Raw genomic sequence first — 25,419 nt, forward strand, 5'->3', positions numbered from 1 at the left:
GTTTTGAATTAGAAACAAAAATCATTCACTGATCAACAGTGAGTTTTTAATCCATTTACATTTAGTGTCTAGCATCAAACTTAAAAAACAAATCCTGGCCCCAAAAATGTTTTGTTGATGCAAAATAATTCCATGCAAATTTGAAGAACCAAATGTTTCCAGGTAAAGTGTGAAAATGTTAAAGTCATTTGTTGCCATTTTTGATCCATGTATTATTATATAATGACACACAGCCAAAAACAAAATGTTCAGCTCCTGTGAAAAGCTGCTAAAATTTTGGTATGGCAAAGGAACAATTTACATTAGCTGTGATTTGAAAAATTAAGATTTAGAGTTGTGTCTGATTGCAGCCAGATAAGTGCTATCTGCTGTAAGGTTACTTTGCAGAACAAAGTTCAACATAAGGCTCCTGGTGTCAATCACAAAGCACAGTCCACTTCCTAAACCAAGTGCATCCAACTTCTTGTATTGGTTAACCATGAACTCAGGATATTTCAGCCAGCACTAGTCTAGGAAGCAGATTGTGGGTCCTGATTATTCCAAAATGCCATAGTTTTCCTTCCTGAATGTCAATTAGAAGTCACGATTCAGTTCTCAAACCTAAGCCTGATGAACTGTGCCATGTTCACAACAAACAACAATAGTTGACCGATACCGATTTAGGAAACGCATTGTAGCACTCAACTAGTATCCAAAGGAAAACTGTCCATTCTTTGCCAATGCCGCCTGTGGATCAAATTCTTGTAATCTTGCAAAATGCCATTAAATCTGAGGAGCAGATAACAAAAAAAATCTTGAGGTCATAAAAAGGGGAACGTAAAACGAGAACAAAACACTACCTCAGCGTTCCCAGAATTAACCTTTTAATTTAATACATTCTTACTAAAACAGATATACTTTTCTTCACTGCGCAAAAATTTCCTTTTTTTTTTACTTCCTTTAACCCCCTGTATTTAAGTGAGCATTTACTACCATCTTTCCCAAACTCGTTTGTTTTTACATAAAATGTTAATTTGTCTCTAACTTCCCACATGTTCAGTTTTAAAAACACAATTAATTTGATATTAAGTTCAATAAGGTTGTCACATTTGTGATTTTTTTAAAATTCCTGATGCATCCTCAGGTTCAGCATCACTGCCCACTTCTGTAAGTGGGCCTCACATTCCCCGTGATACAGGGTACATTTTTTTTGCCCAATATCTAGGTAAACGATAGCGAACCCCAAAGATTGTAACCGAGAACCTTTACTCTGTGCAAAGGCTACTGGAATGTATAATGCGTCATCTTGAATTTCCTCTCTCCAAAAGCGGACTGAATGTGTACTCTTCTCAGACTCAACTTTGAACCAACAAGTGACTTTACTTATGTAAGACAGATGAACAGTATAAAATAGTGAAATGTACATAAAAGAATAAAGCTGCCGCTTACTTTCTCTCTAAACACAGACTTAAAATACAGCCTCACTTCTTACCCTGTGGAACAGACTATTTGAAATCAAACTCAGCTATTTTGCTGGCTGGCCCAACACTTAAAGGTAAACTCTGACTGAACTGATCCCCAGGTAAAATAAGCTTCCCATATGAATACAATCCAACCACCTTTGAAGTTATACAGAAACAAAAGGCTACATATCTCAACTATCTCAGATCAGCAACTAGATAGGTTAAAAAAAAACTTCTATATAACGCCTTTAATGTAGGAATATGTCTCAAGGTGCTTCACAGGAGTATAATCAGACAAAATTTAACACCGAGCCAAAAGGAGGAGATATTAGGGCGGGTGACTAAAGCTTGGTTAAAGAGGTAGGTTTTAAGGAGGGTCTTAATTAAGAGAGCTGGAGAGGTAGAGAGATTTAGGGAGGGAATTCCAGAGTTTAGGGCCTAGATAGCCTAGACACGCCACCAATGGTGGAGCGAAGGAAGTGGGAGATGCAGAATAGTGCAGAGTTGGAACGCAGATCCTTGGAGGGTTGTAGGTTAGAGAGATAGGGTGGGGCAAGGCAATGGAGGGATTTCAACACCTGATTGAGAATAATAAAGAGACATTGGTGAACCGGGAGCCAATGTAGGTCAGCGAGCACAAAGGTGATGGGTGAGTGGGTCTTGGTACAGGTTAGGACATGAGCAGCAGAGCTTTGGACGAGCTGGAGTTTATGGAGGGTGGAAGATGTGTGGCCAAGAGCGCATTGGAATAGTAGAGACTGGAGTTTTTAAAAAAAAGCATGGATGAGGGTTTCAGCAGCAAATGTGCTGAGGCAGGGGCAGAGACAGAGAACGTTAGAAGTGGAAGTAGGTGGCCTTTGCGATGGAGAGGATACGAGGTCAGAAGCTCAACTCAAGATCAAACAGGATGCAGAGGTTGCGAGCAGTCTGGCTCAGTCTGAGACAGTGGCTAGGGAGGGGGATGGAATAGGTGGCGAGGGAATGGAGTTTGTGGCAGGGGCCGTAGACAATGGCTTCGGACTTCCCAATAGAAAAAAAGACAGACTTGCATTTATATAGTGCCTTTCATGACCACCGGACGTCCCAAAGCGCTTTACAGCCAATGAAATATTTTTGAAGTGTAGTCACTGTTGTAATTTGGAAGCGCAGTAGCCAATTTGTGCACAGCAAGCTCCCACAAACAGCAATGTGATAATGTCCAGATTATCTGTTTTTGTTATTTTGATTGAGGGATAAATATTAGCCAGGACACTGGGGCCAACTCCCCTTCGAATTAGTGCCATGGGATCTTTTACATCTACCAGAGAGCGCAGATGGGGCCCTTGGTTTAAGCAGCAAGGTGTCGCAAAAGTATCATTCTATTCAATTCACTCATTATGACTATTGTAGGCAGTCAAGCAATGAGAAGTCTCCATTCTTCACTGGAACTGGCCAAAATTAGAGGAGCACAGATATCTAGAGGTAACAAAGGCATGGATGAGGTTTTCAGCTGTAGCAGATGATCTGAGGCAGGGGCGGAGATGGCGACATTATGGAGGTGGAAATAGGCGGTCTTAGTGATCGGAACCTCATTTCGGGGTCAAATATGACACCAAGGTTGCGAACAGTCTGGTTCAGCCTCAGACAGATGCTAGGGAGAGGGATGGACTCGGTTGCTAGGGAACGGAGTTTGTGTCAGGGACTGTAGACAATGGTAAATTAATATTGAAGAAAACCTTAATTTTGTGTTTGATGTTGTAATCTTGCAACCTTACCCATTTTCTTTCTCAGCCCGAACAGTTTGTGTAAAAAGGTAACCAGTAATTTGCAACCAGCTGCTATGATTAGATTTTGACTGTGAAAACAACGCAAAATTATTGTTGCTGGGAGCCTCTGGCCCACTTATTAATTGAATTGATCCAGCAAATCAACCACCAGCTTTACCCACTGTCCCATCCTGCTCTATACCTAGTTGATAACTCCACGTGAACTTCTTGCAAGATGTCCAAAATAGATAGTGTACAGCACAGAAACAGGCCATTCGGCCCAACTGGTCTATGCCAGCATTTATGCTCCACACGAGCCTCCTCCCACCCTACTTCATCTAACCCCATCAGCATATCCTTCTACTCCTTTCTCCCTCACGTGCATATCTAACTTCCCCCTAAATGCAGCTGTGCGATTTGCCTCAACTACTCCTGTGGTAGCAAGTTCCACATTCGTACCACTCTCTGGGTAAAGAAGCTTCTCCTGAATTCCCTATTGGATTTATTAGTAAGAAGTCACACAACACCAGGTTATAGTCCAACAGTTTTATTTGAAATCACAAGCTTTCGGAGCGCTGCTCCTTCGTCAGGTGAAGTGGAGAGATGCATAAAGACACAGCTTATATAGTCAGAGAATAATGCCAGATGATTACAGGTAATCTTTCTAACTGCCAATTATCACACCTCAGCAGAGAGATAATCACAGCAATCAAAGGTGTGAATGGTGTCCAAACAGGTTAGTCAGGAAAACATTACATCAAAAGAACAATGAGGTGGGGTCACAAGGGGTCAAATGTTGCAGATGCTGGGGTCTGTATGAAAAACAAAACAGACAAAAAAACTTTTTTTTTTTGCTGGAAATCACAGCAGGTCTGGCCGCATCCGTGTAGAGAGAACAAGCCAACGACGACTCGAGTCTGGATGACCCTACGTCAGGTGGGGTTACATGTAGCGTGACATGAACCCATGATCCCGGTTGAGGCCATCCTCATGAGTGCGAAACTTGGCTATAAGTTTCTGCTCTATGATTTTGCGTTGTCGTGTGTCTCGAAGGCCGCCTTGGAGAATGCTTACCCGAAGATCGGAGGCTGAATGTCCTTGACTGCTGAAGTGTTCCCCGACTGGGAGGGAACACTCCTGCCTGGCGATTGTTGCACGGTGTCCGTTCATCCGTTGTCGCAGTGTCTGCATGGTCTCGCCGATGTACCATGCTCCAGGGCATCCTTTCCTGCAGCGTATGAGGTAGGCAACGTTGGCCGAGTCACATGAGTATGTACCATGTACCTGGTGGGTGGTGTCCTCACGTGTGATGGTATGTGTTGATGATCTGGCATGTCTTGCAGAGGTTACCGTGGCAGGGTTGTGTGGTGTCGTGGTCACTGTTCTCCTGAAAGCTGGGTAATTTGCTGCAAACGATGGTCTGTTTGAGGTTAGGCGGCTGTTTGAAGGCGAGTAGTGGAGGCATGGGGATGGCCTTAGCGAGGTGTTCATCGTCATCGATGACATGTTGAAGGCTGCGAAGAACATGGCGTAGTTTCTCCGCTCCGGGGAAGTACTGGACGACAAAGGGTACTCTGTTGGTTGTGTCCCGTGTTTGTCTTCTGAGGTCTATGCGATTTTTTGCTGTGGCCCGTCGATCGACGAGTCGAGCGTCATATCCCGTTCTTACAAGGGCGTCTTTCAGCGTCTGTAGGTGTCCATCGCATTCCTCCTCGTCTGAGCAGATCCTGTGTATTCGCAGGGCTTGTCCATAGGGATGGCTTCTTTAACGTGGTTAGGGTGGAAGCTGGAGAAGTGGAGCATCCTGAGGTTGTCCGTGGGCTTGCGGTAGAGTGAAGTGCTGAGGTGTCCGTCTTTGATGGAGATTCGTGTGTCCAAGAATGAAACCGATTCTGAGGAGTAGTCCATGGCGAGTTTGATGGTGGGATGGAACTTGTTGATGTTATCGTGTAGTCTTTTCAGTGATTCTTTGCTGTGGGTCCATAGGAAGAAAATGTCGATGTATCTGGTGTATAGCGTTGGTTGGAGATCCTGTGCAGCAAAGAAGTCTTGCTCGAACTTGTGCATGAAGATGTTGGCGTATTGGGGTGCGAATGTGATCCCCATGGCTGTTCCGTGTGTTTGGGTAAAGATCTGGTTGTCGAAGGTGAAAACATTGTGGTCAAGGATGAAGCGGATGAGTTGTAGGATGCTGTGATTATCTCTCTGCCGAGGTGTGATAAATGGCAGTTAGAAAGATTACCTGTAATCATCTGGCATTATTCTCTGACTATATAAGCTGTGTCTTTATGCATCTCTCCACTTCACCTGACGAAGGAGCAGCGCTCCGAAAGCTTGTGATTTCAAATAAAACTGTTGGACTATAACCTGGTGTTGTGTGACTTCTTACATTTGTCCACCCCAGTCCAACACCAGCATCTCAACACCATGGGTTTATTAGTGACCATCTTATATTTATGACCTCTAGTCTTGGACTGCCCCAAAAGTGGAAACTTTTTCTTTACGTCTACCCTATCAAAACTTATCATATTAAGGACCTCTATCAGGTCACCCCTCAGCCTTCTCTTTCCTAGAGAAAAATTGCTCCAGCCTGTTCAGCTTTTCCCGCTAAATAGATCCTCTCAGTTCTGGTATCATCCATGTGAATCTTTTTTGCACCTTCACCAATGCCTCTATATGCTTTATATAAATAACTGGAGTGCCCGGCGGTGCCGAGGGTTTTTTTGAGGGCATGTTATGAAAAAAGTAGAAATAATTTATATATATATATACATATAAATTATTATAAATAAATAAATGAGTTTGTCTGTCTGTGTGGGAAGGAGAGAGGGAAAGAGAGAGAGACTTGGGGGGGGGGGGGGGGGGAAAAAGAGAGAGAGAGAGAGAGAGGAGAGGAGAGCGAGAGAGAGACTGGGGGGGGGGGGGGGGGGGGGCGGCAGGCCTGGCCCGACTCACCTGGGTACCAGAACGGAGTCAATCCGACACCGGGAGGCCGCATGCCCATCGCTCCGAAGCGAGCCCGGGGTTCCTCCCTCTCTCTCTCTCTCTCTGACGTCTGTCTGTTGACTCTTCCCCTCAGTTTTTCTGCCGTTTTCTCTCTCCCTTCCTGCTGCCGCTGCTCCCCAGCTGTCGGCTGCGCTTTATTTATTTTCTCTGGTTATTTAGCCAGGGCCGGGCTCGCTGGCCGCTGAGGCTCTATATCGAAACCATCTTGGTGCCGCTGCCTGATCTGCTACTCCAGGCCCCGCCGTCCACCCGCTCTCCGGCCCAAGGTAAGAGCCGGGCTCCGGCCCCACACCCGCACCGCCAGGGATCAGCACCCGGGGAACCCGCCCGCCGCCCAACGTGAACAACAAACACCCTCCTCACCGGTCACGGAGTTGAAGTCTCCGAAAGCAGCCATGGTGCCTTGGGCCTCCGACCCGAAGAGCTCGGCAGTGACATCCTGCAGAGCGGAGAGGCCGGGGTGACAGGAGAGAGGGGAAAAAGCAGGGAGAAGGAGGAGGGTGAGGGTGGGACTGGGGCCCATGGTCGGACAGAGGCAGAGTTGCTCCATCACAAACACTCCGCCGCCGAAGGGCGGCCGCCATTTTGTGAGGCACTAACGGCAGTTTGAAGGATTAGGCCCCGCCCACACGCCATGAAACGCTCCCCCCGTAGGATTGGTCAACCTTCACGTTAATGCTAATGAGCAGATTTCCCCCCGTATGATTGGCCAACTGCTAATGAGCGGAATTTTGAACGTTTTTTGTGTACTGTCCGAACAATTTTTGTCTGACCAAAACGTAAATACGCCTAGGATACTCCCCTAATCATAACCTTTCTTTTGATATAACATGTGTAGGTACGCTCTATAACTTGAGTGATGCCCGGACAGACAGACACCACGATCCTTTTATATATAAGATGGAGACCAGAACTGTGCACAGTACTCCAAATTTGAAGATATCTATACCTAGATTCGTTTTTGTGTGTACTGTATAATAAGCAAAAATAAACATATTTAAAGTGAAGTCTCTACATAAAGCACAAGAATCCATGGTCCACATTATGTTTTTTTTTTTGCAGTCAATACTAGTTAAAGACAACTATTTCCACATTTTAGCACTGTACTCCCCTTTTCTTGTACTACTGATACACTAAAGCATCTTCAGTTCATAATTGTTAACTTGTCTCATGCTGGCATTAAGTCAGGCAATGCAAAAAATGAACAGTAGCCAGAAAATTATTTTTCCCCCCAACTGCAGTTAATGCACAACTTGGGCCATGAGACAAGTTAACAATTATGAATTTAAGATGCTTTAGTGTATGTGCAGGGTATCAGTAGTACAAGAAAAAGGGAGTACAGTGTGGCCTTCAATATTCGTGGTCATGTGAAATTTTCATGCTACTGTACTAGATCTCATAGTGTTGCTCATAGTGTCAGAGGTTATCCTGCTGCAAGGGGTGAGGGAAAGGTACACATCGCCAGTGAATTTAGAAAGACGTTTAAGGTCTCTCCAGAGACAGTAAAGTATTTCTTGATAATGTTTTCCCTATCCACTGCAGGTAGCTAAATCAATAAACTGCTTATAATATGAGGAAGCAGCTCTGTTTCACTGCGCATCTGTTTAGGGTGCATTTTTAATTGCAAACATCAGTAACAAAATTCAAAGTCCTGCTCCAAGCCAATGCAACCAGAGTACTTCTCCACTTGCTGTTTCTCTCCTCTGTCGCAACACTGTTTGGTTCAATTAGGGGTTTTCCCATCTCCATAGTGAAGTGCGACCCCCTGAAGGATAGAATCTCACCCCACTTCAGGTTGACAAGGCCTGCAGTGTAAATAAAGTGTGTGCCAAAACTAGTTTACTACATTTTCAGGGGGTTATCTCACCACATGGTCTAAAACATTACATTTTATACCGTTGGGAGAACACTGCACATGCATGTATCTATGCACACACAAAGCTCTTTGCTGAGCAGGTTAAGCAAGAAACCAAATGGCGGCTACCAGTCTCAAACGAGTATAAAGACAACCCAACAAATAAATACTACGCACCGTTTCTGTTCTCAGTTACCTCAGAAAATAAATGAGTAATTCTTTACTTTGTTTTTGATATTTTATGCTAACGCCCACCCATCCCCCACCTCACCCCACCCACACATATTCAAGTTATCTTAAATGCTTCTATAGTGGCTTCCCTGAGATTTTTTTGTTTGTGGTATTTTGCCAGAGAGAAGGGGGGCAGAGCTTTTAAACAGCAAGACTTGGTATGCTCTACGAATGGCCAAATGCATGCAGAGAGCTGTAGCTTGAAATCCTGTTAAGTCTCTTCAGCGAAGAGTTATGGATGTGGGGCCTCCACAAACATCAAGCTGAGACTTCAGGTACAGGTATCGGCCTCTGGTATAAAAAAAGGTACAAATCTCCAATAGATAGCACTGTTACAGGCATTTTAGATACAGAAAATGACCCCCAAATAAAAGTCAACAAAAATTTTAGAAGTTAGCATATTAAGCCTACAGCAATACACTTGTTTCTGAAAGTCATTGGGTAAATCTTATTTTATCCTCGGCTCTTGCCTCACGTATAATGTATCTGCAGTAATGTACTGTTGTGTGCTAGCAGATATTTGAGCGTTATATAGAATACTACCAAGCAGTACACTTGCATACAATTAAATTTGGGATTATAATTAACAACTGTCTTTTTAGTAATATGTTTAAAGAATGTCTAATATTGCAAGTTGTAAAAACAGAAATTACTAGGAACTTTTTACACAATTTAGCAGCAACTCTTCAAAATCGTTTGTTGATGCATGTTTCTGTGACACTAGTCATCATGTAAACTCATTTTTAATGGTTAAATCAGATAGACTCAGTGAATAAAACCATCTAATAATTTCACTGGATAAAGAATGCTTGAATGATACAAATCGGCAGTACTTGAACTCTCAGTGTAAAGAGTAACTATTTCATTGACTAGCAGCAATTCAATAACTAAATATGCTGAAAGCAGATGAGAACATTTCAATGCATATTTTTAAAATCTCAGATAGAAACTTGCATCTGTGGCTTCGCTTCATCCAATTTTGGATGGGAGGTGAACAAAAGTTCACCCATTTTTGGAGTCAAATGCTACCACTGACAACAGATGGTATAACATTTTATGGTCATTTTAAAATCACAGAACTCAAGTGAGTTTCTTTACTGGATTTAAATAAGGCTACCAAGAAAATACACATCTTAAAACCTCAACATTAATGTAGTTTCTAAAGCAGTTTTACTCCAAATACCGTATTTAAAAACAAAAAAAACCTGACAAACCCAGGCAAACCCGTGGTACCTTGGTCAGGCCTCTGGAGGTATCAGTTTGAATGCACTGCTCCAGTAGCGTAGAGACTTACAACCATCAAATGACTGAAGAAGTGACCACTCAGAGGGTAAAAAGGTTACACATTGCCCACGCTATGAGGTTCCTGCCATCAGTACTATTCAGACAGATAAATCCATGAGCAAAAATACTGAAGACTTTTATTAAAAAAAGTGATTAGTACTGTGAGCTACTGAGTGCAGACAAATTTATAATTCACGTTTTAACTATCGGTGGGTAACTGTTTGCAAAGAAATGTTCTGCCAGTACTTCTGCATTACCACGAGGGAGAGAACAGGACCACAGATGCTAGTGTTAATTCCTTGGCAAGTAGTCAGTTGCAGAATATTAATTTGCACTAGTTGATAACGAAGATTGAGCTTTGCCATTTTCCTCAATAGCCTTCACTTGCATTTCCATGTAAAATTTCTGCTGGCAATAAGATTAGTTATATTTTGTATTTCCTTATTATTTTGCTGAACATGGTTTTTTATTGAGTTACCACCGTTCCACATAATTGGGACTAGAAATTTAGGAACAGACTAAGAATACCTCACCATCAAGATGCTCAACTAGACAAGAAACAAAAGTACTGCTGACCACAGATAGCTAGATACACTGCAATTCTATCACAATCCAATCAGTAATAGCATTAGCAAAGAATGCTGACCTCAGAAATGCAGCTGACAATTTGAACACCCATTTATTCATCTCTACACCTCACACAGTCGCCCGATTATTCACTAACGCATCACTTTCAACCCAAGTTTCGCAACTACTTTTACTCAGCATGCCTAATTTTGTCCATCATGATCTAATCTGTGTGTTTGCAGTATATGCTCAGTACTGACATTTCTTAATGGAAGTAGCATTGTCTGGAATAATGGTGCATTTAAAATTAAAAATAAGGGATTAGATAAGCTAGCCTCCACACAGACAAGCCAGTTATATTGCCACAAACATACAGGAGTTTTCTACCTACTTGTCCATGGACATCATTTATTCTTAGAAAGACAGATGGTTTGGAGTTTCTTTCAAAGTTACACTCCATCCAATGGATTTGGGTAATTTAATAAATCACAAGAGCAAACCTTGACCAAGTTATCAATCTTTCCCAATTACCATTATTTAGATATAAATGCAGCCTTGTTCTTTATGCTAGTTCTATTATTTCCTGTACTGTAGGAGTTTCTATCTTCCAACTTTCCCTCAATAGTTATTGTGGCTACACAGTTTTTCCATATCTCTGCATCGCATGGCAGGAAGAGGGTGGTTTTAAACAATTTTTGATGCCAGTCAGGTGACAGGAAGAGTATTTTTCAGAATAATGAGGTATAATGTTATGTCTGTGGTAGCCAACGGTTTTATTTGTAACACGGCCTTGTGTAAAGAAAAGCTTGATTAATCTTTTTACTTTAAATACATCAGTGCCTCAAGAACACTATTCTCACTATGAAATGCCCGTACTCAGCTTACAAGACAAAACAACAACAACTTGTATTTATATAGCGCCTTTAACACAGTAAAATGTCCCACGGCGCTGCACAGGAGTATTAAAGACAAAAAAAAAGACACCGATCCACATAAGGATAAATTAGGGCAAGTGACCACAAGCTTGGTCAAAGAGGTAGGTTTTAAGGAGCGTCTTAAAAAGGAGGAAAGAGAGGTAGTGAGGCGGACAGGTTTAGGCAGGGAATTCCAGAGCTTAGGGCCCAGGCAACAGAAGGCATGGCCACCAATGGTTGAGTGATTATAATCAGGGATCCTCGAGAGAGCAGAATTAGAGGAGCGCAGATATCTCAGGGGGTTGTGGGGCTGAAGGAGATTACAGAGATAGGGAGGGGCGAGGCCAGGGAGGGATTTGAAAACAAGGATGAGAATTTTGAAATCGGGGTGTTGCTTAACCAGGAGCCAATGTAGGTCAGCGTGCACAGGGGTGATGGGTGAACGGGACTTGGTGTGAGTTAGGACACAGGCAGCTGAGTTTTGGATGACCTCAAGTTTACGTAGGGTAGAATGTGGGAGGCCAGCCAGGAGTGCATTGGAATAGTCAAGTCTCGAGGTAACAAAGGCTTGGATTAGGGTTTCAGCAGCGGACGAGCTGAGGCAAGGGCAGAGACGGGCGATGTTATGGAGGTGGAAGTAGGCAGTCTTTGTTATGCTGCGGATACGTGGTCGGAAGCTCATTTCAGGGTCAAACATGACACCAAGGTTGCGAACAGTGTGGTTCTGCCTCAGACAGATGTTAGGGAGAGGGATGGAGTCAGTGGCTAGGGAATGGAGTTTGTGGTGGGGACCAAAAACAATGGCTTCGGTTTTCCCAATACTTAATTGGAGAAAATTGCTGCTCATCCAGAACTGTATGTTGGACAAGCAGTCTGACAATTTAGAGACCGTGGAGGGGTCGAGAGAAGAAGTAGTGAGGTAGAGCTGGGTGTCATCAGCGTACATGTGGAAACTAACGCTGTGTTTTCGGATGATGTCACCAAGGGGCAACATGTAGATGAGAAATAGGAGGGGGCCAAGGATAAATCCTTGGTGGACACCAGAGGAAATGGTAACGATGTTTGTAAAAATACAAAACTAGACAAATAAAATTAACATGCTGGTGAAAAGCTACCTAAATGCAAGGCAGAACACATCACATGCTGTACAAATGCCCAATTGTTCAGTGAACAGGTGAGATCTTGCTTTGGTGTTGTTTATACAGTTGGAAACATTCAATTCTCAAGCACACAGAAAGAGCTGCTAGGCTGACATGTGCGAAATATTTTTGTCTCATCCTGACAGGAAAGCATACGTTCCAGAATCTATACAGAAAAACCCAGCTGCAGCTAAAAGATGTGAGCATAGTTTTAAGGAGCCTCACTTCCCTCGTACAATTGATCAAAAGAATTACATTTTGACATAACAATCCAAGTAAAAATCATGAACGAATAGTAAAATAAGTAACTTACAGTAAGTTATTTATTACACACTACAAGTCAAAGAACATGTCGCCCCAGTAACATATTTCACAGAATCCCCAGTGCAGATAGAGGCCATTTCGGCCCATCGAGCCTGCACCGACACATATCCCACCCTATCTCCGTAACCCCACACATTTTAATCCCCCTAACACTAAGGGTCAATTTATCATAGCCAATCAACCTAACCGGCACATCTTTGGACTGTGGGAGGAAACCGGAGCACCCGGAGGAAACCCACGCAAACACGGGGAGAATGTGCAAACTCCACACAGACACAGTCACCCGGGTCCCTGGCGCTGTGAGGCAACAGTGCTAACCACTATGCCACCGTGCTATTCTTGTTTACAGTCTGATCTAACATTCATTTAATTAACTTAGCAAAACTCAAACCACAGTTATAAAATGTCTTGAAGGGGTTGCTCCCTTTGTAACCTGCTTATACAAATTAACTGCAGGAACTACTAAACAAGAGCAAATTCTACTACTAAACAAGAGCAAATTCTACTAAGAGAAACATTTTTAGTTATATCATACATTTAAAATTGCACTTGATTGAAGTTTCGGCCGTGTACAAGCAGAAATGCATACGTAGGAAGTCCAATACCACAACTGCAGTGGTGCATTACTAGGCTCAGCGTCTAGTGGGAAAAGCTGAATACGAAGACTGGTAAGTTATTACTTATTATACTGGGATGTGGGATGGAGTGAGAAAGAAATTTATGCTAATGATCTATAATTCTACATATGACTCCTCGATCAAATGTTCAAAAGGAGTCCCAGTTGTCATTTGGCCAAAAGCTACTCATTTCAACGGCAGGAACCTGGCTCAAATTTGACTTCCAAGACTTCTGGATTCCTCTGTCATCAGCATTACACTACTCTGCTGGACTACACCAAGGCTCGGCTGCCATGACTCTGCTCTGCTCCTCAGTCGTTTCAAGATAACGTTTTCTAGCCTACAGCCCATCTCTCCACCGGAGCTTCTGACTACTTCAATGCACTGCTGGTTATTCCGATTTACTTTTCTGCTATGTGGGTCCTGGGCAGAAATCCACTTTCTCCTGGGCCGAACCCCATTTCTTCGCTGGCTTCTGGATCTTGGTGATCTCCACCGCGGTCACTGCTTTCTCCGGAGACTGTATTCTCTGCTGGGCTGTCTCTATTCCAGTACCTGGCCTGCTTCTGCGTCCTTAGTTTTCTGCTCCTCTGGCAGGACATTTTCACTCTATGCTGAGCTAACTCTGATCTGCTCCCGCTGGTTCCCACTCTGCTCTGGATTCTGCTCCAAATGACCTTTGCTTTGCCGCTTTCCATTTGCTTCCAATAACCGGTGACTCCACTCATGCTTTAGAACTCCTCCGTCACCCTTCCCTCAAGCTCCAACTGCTGCTCCAGATCTTGTGTGTTCTGCACCTTCCCATAGCTTCCTTACCTGCATTGATTTTGTGAATTTACCTTTCATAGTCCTCTAGCTCCCTGGGCTTTACTGCTTTCGGCCCTTGGGTTTCACTCCCAACTGCTTCTCCCTCTTCTGCTGGAATACTGGATCAGTTGGTGTGCACTACTAATCACTGAGGCCACACTCGCCTCTCCATTTCCCACTGTACAACCTCCAGCAGTCTGCCCACTGATACTCTGGACTCACTTGCCTTTCACAACTGCCTCAGATCTTGGACATTGGAGTCAGCTTGGAGCATAAATGAACCAATGTGTCTACAAGGCAACTTCATCCCACCACTGGACCTCTGACTTCAACTTTGGACTCTCCCAGATTGTCTCCTCCCCATCCTCTGTTTACAACGAGGACATAGCTCTCCTAATCTTTGCCTTGCCTATGTAACCTGAATTCCGTGTGACCATTCACGTGTGCATTTTGTCTGCCGCTCCAGACCAGAGCTCATTAAATGAACTTCCCTCCCCCTCTTCTCTTGGCCCCTATTGGGTGCTTCACCTGTCTCTGCTCCTTCCTGTATTCCAGTCATGCTAGCTTTCATTTCTCTTAGAGTACTTTGCCCCCACAATCTCTACCTCAATCCTTCGCAATTCCTCTACTTTCCTACTCACCTGCCACCGTCCTAGGCTTGAATCCCACAACTACCCTCTGTGCCTCAATATTATCCAAAGGGCCCAGATATATCAATCACGGTTTCCTAACGAGCAGCAACCCCAACTAACCCATTCCCCACTCTCATCGACCTCCCCGCCGCTGGGGGCTAATTTCACCAACCTGCTTCCTGTCCCGCTCACCCCATCCACCGCTGCCCCCTTAAACTCTGCCAGCGGATCAACAATCATTGCCCCTCTCCGCAGTTCCCTCCATAATGTCCATTCACTCACCAACAAAGCCATTGTCATCCATGATTTTACTGCGGATAATTGTATTGACATCATGGCCTTGACAGAAATTTGGCTCACGGGTGATGACATCTTGCCCTTTACTGAAGCCTCCCTGCCTAGTTATTCTTTCCCTACCTCAGCTCATCTGCTGCTGAAACCCTCACCCCGTCATCTCCAGACTTGACTGTTTGAATGCTCTCCTGGCCAGCCTCCCATCCTCCAAACTCCATAAACTTCAGTTCATCCAAAACTCTGCTACTCGTATCCAAAAACACACCAGGTCCCATTTACCCACAAGCCCGGCGCTTGCTGACCTACACTGGCTCCTGGTCCACAATGACGCCAATTTAAAATTCTAATCCTCGTATTCAAATCCCTCTGTGGCCTCACTCCTTCCTATCTCTCTAACCTCCTCCAGCCCTACAACCCTCCGAGAACTCTGCGTTCCTCCAACTCTGACCTCTTGTACATTCCCCACTCCCTTCACCCCGCCATTGGTAGCTATGCCTTCAGCAGTCTAAGCCCGAAGCTCTGGAATTCCACCCCTAAACCTCTTAAAACCTACTATTTGACCCTCCTCATAGCTCCTTCTTTGATTTGGTGTTAATTTTTGTCTGATTATATTTCTGTGAAGCAGCTCAAGATGTTTATCTAAGTTAAAAGACACTGGTCCGTAATTTCCCATCCCTATGGGCGCATGCGCTGAAAACCAGCACTTCCAATCGGTCAAGAATCCTCTTGACAGATCGCACGCCTGCACTGGAGAAGGGCCTCTGCGGGGGGAAAGTTCTGCTTTCTGCAGAACCTCCGCTCGCTGAAAACCTTTAAAAATCTCATGCCTGCTTTTGCCAACATAAAAGAGTTTTAAAAAGTTTTTAAAATATTTTTCCCCCACCTCATTTACAATTTTAAAATACTTTTTTTTTAAAAAAGTTTATTTTTAGCCCCGTAAAAAAAATTTCAAAAAATTAAATTATGTAATTTTAACTCATTTTAAAAACGTGATTGTTTTTTAAAAATTTTATTTAATATGTTTTGATGTCTTTTTTCAGTGATTCCCATTCATACTTTTGACAGGTCTGTCAAAAGTATGAAGGGGGATTCCCTTCTCCCATTGGCTCGCCTGGCCCACGTGATCCCAGGGACGCTTGCGAACCACCTGCACCCCTGGGATACCTGGGTCTTTGTGCGCGCGCACACACACACCAGGAGAGACCCAGGATCGGAAGAGTCCGGACCTCGGGAGCCTTCAGATAAGGGCGTAGATTTTTTCCCCCAATAGGAGGCATCCTATCGGAAATTACGGGCCACTATATCAATTAAATTGTTTATATCAATAAAAAAAAAATTTTTTTTTTTTTTTTTTAAAAAAAAAGGACAACACAGACTAAACAATTTCTGTAACCTCCATCTTAACTCAATCTGATGAGCACAGATTTCAACTGTGCATTTAATGCATTGCTAATTTCAGTTATTCAATTTTTTCCTGAGAACAGGTTCTAACAGGGGCTTTGAGCAATATTATTTTAGCAACAGAACACAAAATTAGATAGCAGTTAAATGTTAATTTGAAACATCTATTGTGCGAATACTATAAATATTTCTGATATGATTTCATAACTTGTGAGCTGCATTCCTCATTAGGTAAAACCTCAGGTAACCTGCGTACAAGATGATGCTTTAAAGAACTCATGGTTTTTGTATACACATAGATCAACATTACAAAATTTCTATCTACCAAAATTCTCACCTTCATGGTGGTCAGCACCCACTAATGTATATTTCCCTTTTCAACAGGCACATTCCAATTGGCTATGGCGCTGCTCCTGCAGTGCTGCAATATTTATTACAACTCTCCCTCTCAATTTCAGTCCTGGTTCATGCTGCCAACATCCCTTAAACACCATGTCACCTCCCAGATTCATGCCCTATTCTTCCGAAAATCTGCTTGATCTCCTCCAATCAGGTTTCCATGTCTCAGAAACTACCCTAAACAAAGACACAAGTTACATTATCTGTTACTGTGGTGCATTATCCATCCTCTTTATCTCTGCAGGCTTGGACAGTCAACCATGCCATTCTCTTCTATTGTCCAGTTCAGTGGGACTGCTGTCACTTGGGCTCACTATTGCCTATCTGATTTTAGCTCATCAGTGACGTCTCTTCCCACCCCTGCCCCGAGACCTAGGGAATCCCCCAAGGTCCATCCTTGATCACCTATTCTTCCTCATCTACATGCTTCCCTTTGCCATCATCCACATAGAGTCAGCTTCCACATGTCCGTTGATGACACCCAAATGTACCTCTCCACCACCTCCCTCAGTGCTGTCACACTGTTTGTCCAACATCCAGTCGCAGATGAGCCATAATTTCCTCCAGCGTAGTGTTAGGAAGACCAAAGCGATCACCTTCAGCTCAGTACCCTCGCACTAGCCCGATTCCCCGCTTCAGTCACTGTCTCAGTCTGAACCAGACTGTTTGCAACCTCTGCATCATATTCAAACCCAAGCGGAGCTTCCGACCTTGCATCCTCCCAATCGTGAAGATAGCCTACTTCCAACTCTAATATCGCTGCCTCTGCCCCTACCTCAGCCCACTGTCGCTGAAACCCTCATCCATGCCTTTGTTACACCCAGATTTGACTATTCCAATGCTCTTCTGGCCAGCTTACCATCCTCCACACTTTATAAACTTTAGCTCATCCAAAATTCTACTACCCATACTATCCCACACTAGTTGTTGCTCACCCATCATCCCGGTCTTTGATAACCTAATTGGCTCCCGGGTCCCCTATACCTCTAATTTAAAATTCTCATTCTTGTGTTTAAATCCCTCCATGGCCTCATCCCTCCCTCTCTCCATAACCTTCTTGGTGCTACAACCCCACCTGAGCTCTCCAACCGCACCTGAGCTCTCCATTCTTCTGACCCCAGCCTCTTGTGCATGTACATTTCCTTCACCCCATCAGCAGCCATCACTTCAACTATCTCGGCCTCATGCTCTGGAACACTCTCCTTAAACCCTCTGCTTCTCAACCACCCTCCTCCTAAAACCAATAAGCCACAATCGCAGGCCATTTTTGGAGGGGGGGGGGGGGGGTGTTGAAAAGGGTTTAAGCAGTGCCTTTGTAAATGACACCTATGGTGACAGCAAATGGTTAGAGACATTTGCCTGATATAGATGGCTGTCTAGCAGGGACGGTACAAGTGGTGGGGGTTGTACCTTTCACCAAACTATTGGTCACCCTACCTTCTTTGATTTGGTATCCATTTTGTTTCTTTCACCGGTGTGTGAGGTGCCTCGAGATGTCTTTCTACATTAAAAGGTGTCATATAAAAACAAGTTGTTGATTTATCTATCCTGCTGGCGCTATCCAATTTTAAAAATCAGCAGTGGGGGCCTGGACTCAAGTCAACAGTCAGAAACAACAGTTGCCATTTCAGTATCTTAGCGGTGGACAAACAGATTAACAGTAGACAGGAATGTACTGTGCTTCTCCAATGCTGTGATATTTAAATGGTGGCTCTCCCTTCCAAACTCACCCCAGGCCTCACTGCTGACTTTAAGCCTCATCTCCTTGTACCAAGCCTGCAGGGCTGTCTCTGATTTTAAAATCAGCAACAACCAGGCCTGGCAGTTACAAACTTAAAAATCAACAGCAGGAGCCAGAATTGTTCGCGAGGGACAATTACCATTTAAATACCCGAGTGCTGGAACAGAGGGGTCAAGAACTGCACTGGTATGCTGTTGAAACAGCATCAGGAACATCCGGGTATGATATTGCTGCTGGGCCCATCAGCCAAGAGGGAAAACTAGAAGTTGCTATGTCCCACAGATAAGACCATCCCATAACTTTTAGCTCCAAAAAGGGACAGATATTTCAAGTACAAACAGCGCCTGCTTAATATGTTACATCTCCAGCTTTTTCCCAGTTCTGAAGGGTCCCAGACCTGAAACGTTAACTCTGTTTCTCTCTCCACGGATGCTGCCTGGCCTGCTGAGTATTTCCAGCATTTTCTGTTGTTATTTCAGATTTCCAGCATCCACAGTATTTTGCTATTGTATTAGTATTAATTTAAATATTGTTTGTATTGTATAAAATGCCTCATTACATATAAAACTATGACAGGCCCTCAAAACGTATTTAATTAGTGTTAAGAAGCTTATGACATAACGAAGAAACAGCACAGATGTTGATGAAGCTATTGTGACCCCAAAGGAAAATGACTAAACAGTGAACTAAGATCACTTTTTCTACTTCAGTGATCATTTTCAATCAAGTCAACAGAATTTGCACTGGTGTTATTTTCATACGTAGTCATTTCAGAACTCAGTTTTCATCAGTTACTGTGAATCTACATTACTGCAAGCCAGTTGAACTGTAGCAATTTAACTGATAAAATATGTTAAGAAAAAAAACCAGGTTGAGAGAATAAAAGGTTCCCGTCATGTTATATTTAAATCTCTGTCACTTACAGCAGAAATAGTGGCAAATTCTGAGTAAATTCCTTATTTAAAACAGTAATAATTCTAAGCGGCATGTACATCAAACAGAATTGTAATTTAGTGAGGAAGATAATCTATATAACTAACACTATATGCTCCACATATTTTATTGTTAACAACTTGCATTTATATAGCACCTTTAACATAGAAAAATATCCTGGGGCACTTGAGGTGTAATCAGATAAACATGGCCACAAAAGCAAAGAAAGAGTTGGTACCCCTTCTAATAAAAGCTTGGCCAAAAAGGTGAGTTTTATGTAGGGTCTTAATAAGGAGGTGGCGAGGCAGAGGGCTTAAGGAAAGAAATTCCAGAGCATGAGGGCCAGATGGCTGAAGGTGCAGCTGCCAATGGAGGGACAGAGGGAGGGGGGATGCACAAGAGGCCAGGAATCTGAGGAATGGAGAGTTCTAGGGCTGAAAGAGGTTAGAGAGATAGGGAAGGGCAAGACCATTAAGTATTTAAACATGATTTAAATATATGAGGATAAGTATTTTAAATTGGAGGTGTTGGGGGACCAGGAGTTCGCAAGGACAGGAGTGAGGAGCGCGCAGGACCTTCTCTACCAGGTCTATTTGGTCCAACTCAGCTCTGTACTGTCTCTTATCCAAACTTCAGTCTGTGTAAATCAGTCTTCTTGTGATGAAATTCAATTGGTGATGAAATTCAATTGACAATTACAAATGAATGCATGATTATGAATCCTGCATAGACTCTAACTTTGCATATTTCATGACCAATCTGCAATCTTAAGCTGTAGATTTATTAGGATTTGGAGTCTCATTTCACAGAACAATGAGTTTGAAAAATGATATATTGGTTTCCTAATATGATTTTAATAATAATACATCAAGCAATAATACATCAAGCAATAATGCAATGATGGTATCACAATAGGATGCTGTAGATCAGCCTAATGCATGGCACATGAGCTAGTACCAGCAACTGCTGGCTTTTCAAACTAAAACTGTTGCCAATTTTGACAGTTTGCTTGAATCACCTGGCCCAACCAGTGTGTCTGCACTATTCACTTCTGTCACTGTTGATACTTCCAAATTGTCGCATTTGTAAAGCCCATTAACTCCAGGTCTGATCTAAAAAGTAACTCACTTTTTGACTTTGCTGTGCAGCTGCACAATGCTTCACCAGTTCATCAGTAAAAGGGGAAAGAAAATAAGGGCAAGGGTCAGGGAGAAATACTTTTTTCCCTCCAGCCCCTCCTCTTATGTTCTTAAAGCCCCTCCCTGCCTTTTCATTAAAAAAAAAATTGCTTTATTAGAAAAGTTAATTCTATTATGAGCAGGTCTCCCTCGCTACTCGGCGGCTCCAGTGACATCAATTACAAGCAGTGTCTCCATAGTAAACAGTGGAAGAGACAAATTCAAACCGACCAGAGTGCTAAATCAGAGCCACGAGAAACCAGGCTACTTGCTAGGAATACAAATTTTGCAGAGACCCACAGCACCAAAGCAGCTCACAGATAGGTTTTAAGGTTGCAGCCCGGTTTTAAGGTTGCAGCCCATTCTTAAAGGTTGCAGCCTATTCTTTTAAATAGAGAGCTGATGTCTGACCCGAGTAATAAAATTAACATTTTTTTAAAGTCTAAGAAGCTTGTGGTGAGCCTATTATGTTCTTCTGCAAACAAGAGTTTCACTCACTTTAGCTGGTGCTCATTAATCCATTTTAGAATAAAAGCTCAGTAGTGCTAAACATAGTCCATTAATGTTTTTAGCGATATTACACTTTCACTAAAATGAGCAAAGATAGAAATCTTGGCTGCTAAGCAGTTGCTATCACAAACAAAATCATTTATAGTGTTTTGTTTTAATTATACACCTACAATACAAGAGTGCTAGCACTTTCACTGGGATTATTGTTCAAATATTTTCTCTGGCTGCCATGTATTTAATCAGAATTACACAGGAGGCACAATTTCCACTGATCATGTTATTTTCTTAAGTATTGCAAACTAAAATAATCTACTAAAAGTAAAGCAGATTCAAAACAGATTAAACTTATTCTCAATAAATGGCTCAAACTTTTCATCAGTTACCATGTCTGGTTAAATGTACCACCAGTAATAGTTTGGTAACAACAAATGCATTCTTTCTTCCCTATCCACTCAAAACAATCTACTTTCTAAATATGCAGATGGAATTGGCTAGATTACTAAAGCTTTACGCTATCCAACAGTTTACTGAAACATTACTCCGGCTTGTGCTTTCTTTTGAAAGGTACAGAAATTCAGACCTTTAAATTTAAGGTGCTCCCAGTACCCTGTATCTAAATGGGCACAATATCAGATGGATTTTCATTAGGTATTTTAACACTTCAAGACTTGTCATATCTGATCTCATTCAATAATACGACCAGAAAGCATCATCAAGTGTAGACTTACATCAAGGACTGAGGTTAACCTCCATAAATGATGCATGGCCGACACTGGCTACAGTCGCTCTCGTAATGCACTTAACTAAATCACAGGTGGATATGTTCATTGCACTGTTTCTGAATCTCCTGCACAAGTGCATTGCTTCCTTCCACAACTATTGCACATCGTCGAGATACAACTGTTTTACAAGCAACTGCAGTAGCAACAGGAGGGAACAATATTTATAAACAGGAGACCGAGTTGTAGGACCAAAAGATAGAACTCGTCTCGTCTTATCAATCAATTTAAGACGAGTGATTCAGTCATTAGATCCGGAACTGTACATTACCACGACGTACATGTTTACCATGATCTGAAGCGACAAATGACCACGACAATCTGTCAGTGTCGAGCTTGAAATCCTTCCATTATGAAACAATGGATTCGTTTAACATGTCAAACCACGAGTTTGAATATTTTAGAATGCAGATACGCATTCGCCCAATTTATTCTGCATTATCTCTCGCATAAAGCAACATTTCAATCACAGCACATGTAATAAGAAATGTAAATGGACAGCTGTACCAGGACCACAAGAATCCACCCACTCGCATTCCTTTAACCTGCTTCGTGCAGGCAGCTTTCAGAATTGACGCACACGTAATCCAGCTCACAAACTTAATTCCCCCGTTAAAGCAGAATTACAATAAAAAGCTAGAATATGGGACACATTTTACAAACTTGGAGGGGGAAAAAAAATCGAGGCTGCAAAAACAGCAAGGCAGCACTCAGAGGGTTAACACGCACATTCAGCTTCTGCACAGGGGCGTTAACTATGAATGAAAGTAAAATTGCAGAGTACACTCTGCAAATTAAGACTTGGAAAGCCCGTGAGGGCTTTTGCTATCAGTGCAAAATTAAAATATATATATGACAAATAATTCATCAAACCTTATGCAATAATTGCCACATCTGAAGTGGAGCTGTGGAAAGGGGGGGGGGGGAAGAGAAAGAAAGATTTATTTATGGTCCCTCTCACATTTATTAAATCCTGCAGATTTATTCAGTCCCTGAAGGATTTACTCCCTTCACGGTGACAGCTGCAAATGTGAGGAGGTATTTTGATAGTTCCCCAATTATCAAATGTCAGGGGAGGAGAGGAGTGCCAAAGGAAATGTCGAATGCGCTGTGTACATGGAGGGGGAAAAAAAATAAGAGGTGGTGAAGAGAAAGGAATTGCTTGCCCAGTGGCAGACAAGATAGTTTGCTGTCTGTCTCGGTCTGTGCTGTGTTGGTGTGTCTGAGGTGAGGAGGGGGGAGCTGTCATGGCGCCGCCCGACGGCTCCGACCCGCCAACGGACGCCGCTCGAGCCCAGCGGACAATCTCTGAGGAGAGAGTGAGGGAGGGAGGAAAAGGGAGGTTCGCTTACTCACCCGCCGACAACCGCCACATACTTCCTCAGCCACTCGCCTCACTTTGTTTCCCTCACCCACCCCCCTCCCTCCTCAAAAAAAATGATTTGTTTTTATATAGAAGAGGTTGTGTGGGGGGGGGGGGGGGGAGGGAGGGGGCGGGGAGTGGGAAAGGTTTTAACACTTTCCTTCCAGAACGATTCTTCTCCCCTCCCTTCACTCTCACTCTCTCTCTTGTCACTGGCTGAGGCCCGGCCGACGTGGCCAGTTCCCCAGTGCGCGCGCCCGCGCGAGCGGCTGCCGCTGGCGGTCGGGGGGGGGGGGACTGGTGAGAATACTGCCAAATACTGAGCTAGCCATTAGCACGTTGCGCGCCTGCGCACTGGCTCTCCCCCGCCGCGCACCTTGCCAAATACTGAGCTAACCATTAGCACGCTGCGCACCTGCGCACTGGCTCGCCCCGCCGCGCACCTTGCCGAACACTGGGGTCGCAGACAGGCCCGGTGCGCATGCGTGGCCTCCTCCGTCTCCGGCGACTGCGTGTGTGTGTGGTGTCTTCGCATAGTTTTTTTAAAATTTTTATAAAAAAAGAAATCCTTCTTCCACCCACCTTGTAAGTATGAAATACGGGTGGGTCAGAGCGCAGCAAGGACATTAGAGATATTCGGCTCTGCGAATGATAAGGTTACGTAACGAAAGTTCTCGCGTTTCAGGGATTTAAAGAGCTCGCCGCTTTGCGCATGCGCTGTTGCCCGCCTCAGACCTGTCAAGTGTCACTCATTCTGACAGCCACTGTGCCAGGTCTCACTGCACAGTGCTCCGCACTTCAACTCACTCACCTGATTTCTTCTACAATGCAAAATATGTGCATTTCACTGGCAGCTAGGTTCTCAATGTCATAAACAATGCAAAGTAAATGCATTTCACTGGCAGCTAAGTTCTCAATGTCATAAATTCCCAGTGCAGTTAATCATAGCATCATATAAATTTACAGCACAGAGGGAGGCCATTCGGCCCATTGTGTCTGTGCCGGCCGAAAAAGAGCTAGCCAGCCTAATCCCACTTTCCAGCTCTTGGTCCGTAGCCCTGTAGGTTATGGCTCTTCATCAACAACAACAACTTGTATTTATATAGCGCCTTTAACGTAGTAAAATGTCCCATGGCGCTTCACAGGAGTATTAAAAGACAAAAATAATTGACACCGAGCCACATAAGGAGAAATTAGGGCAGATGACCTGAAGCTTGGTCAAAGAGGTAGGTTTTAAGGAGCGTCATAAAGGAGGAAAGAGAAGTAGCGAGGCGGAGAGGTTTAGGCAGGGAATTCCAGAGCTTAGGGCCTAGGCAACAGAAAGTACGCCCACTAATGGTTGATCGATTATAATCAGGGATGCTCAAGAGGGCAGAATTAGAGAATTCAAGTGCATATCCAAGTACTTTTTAAATGTGATGAAGGTTTCTGCCTCTACCACCCTTTCAGGCAGTGAGTTCCAGACCCCCACCACCCTCTGGGTGAAAAAAGTTCTCCTCAACTCCCCTCTAATCCTTCTACCGATTACTTTAAATCTATGCCCCCTGGTTATTGACCTCTCTGCTAAGGGAAATAAGTCCTTCCTACCCACTCTATCTAGGCCACTCAAAATTTTATACACCTCAATTAAATCTCCCCTCAGCCTCCTCTGTTCCAAAGAAAACAACCCCAGCCTATCCAATCTTTCCTCACAACTAAAATTCTCCAGTCCTGACAACATCCTTGTAAATCTCCTCTGTACCCTCTCTAGTGCAATCAACAGTTAATATAACAATTAATATAACAGTTCATATTGTGTCAGCTGTGGCTCAGTGGGTGGCACCCTTGCCTGAGAATCAGAAGTCAAAAGTCCCACTCCAGAGACTTGAGTACAAAAATCTAGGCTGACACTCCCAATGCAGTGCTGAGGGACTGCTGCACTGTCGGAGGTGCCGTCTTTCAGACGAGACGTTAAACCGAGGCCCCGTCTGCTTTCTCAGGTGGACGTAAACGATCTCATGGCACTATTTTGAAGAAGAGCAGGGGAGTTATCCCCGGTGTCCTGGCCGATATTTATTCCTCAATCAACGTCACTAAAAACAGATTATCTGGTCATTATCACATGGCTGTTTGTGGGAGCTTGCTGTGCGCAAATTGGCTGCCCAGTTTCCTACATTACAAGTGACTACACTTCAAAAGCACTTCATTGGCTGTAAACTTTGGGACGTCCGGTGGTCGTCAAAGGCGCTATATAAATGCAAGTCTTTCTTTATGTTACC

At 43.6% G+C, this 25,419-nt stretch overlaps 1 protein-coding gene across 5 annotated transcripts in view; it reads right to left on the reverse strand.

The window, feature by feature from the left end:
* The window catches only part of LOC147101090 (zinc finger protein 652-like), a 77,265-nt gene extending 53,898 nt beyond the window's left edge, over positions 1–23,367 (reverse strand). For 2 of the 5 annotated variants that reach the window (XM_085966268.1, XM_085966265.1), the window contains exon 1: positions 23,155–23,367. The gene's annotated coding sequence lies outside the window, so the exon portion shown is untranslated. Of the gene's footprint in view, positions 1–685; positions 741–23,154 lie in introns of those variants that run through there. The other 3 variants (XM_085966270.1, XM_085966269.1, XM_085966267.1) reach the window with 3 other exon arrangements.
* Positions 23,368–25,419: the final 2,052 nt, after the last annotated feature.

Source organism: Somniosus microcephalus, chromosome 24 (assembly GCF_052327205.1).
Source record: "Somniosus microcephalus isolate GS21.2 chromosome 24, FLI_Smic_1.0, whole genome shotgun sequence".
Classification (NCBI taxonomy): domain Eukaryota; kingdom Metazoa; phylum Chordata; class Chondrichthyes; order Squaliformes; family Somniosidae; genus Somniosus; species Somniosus microcephalus.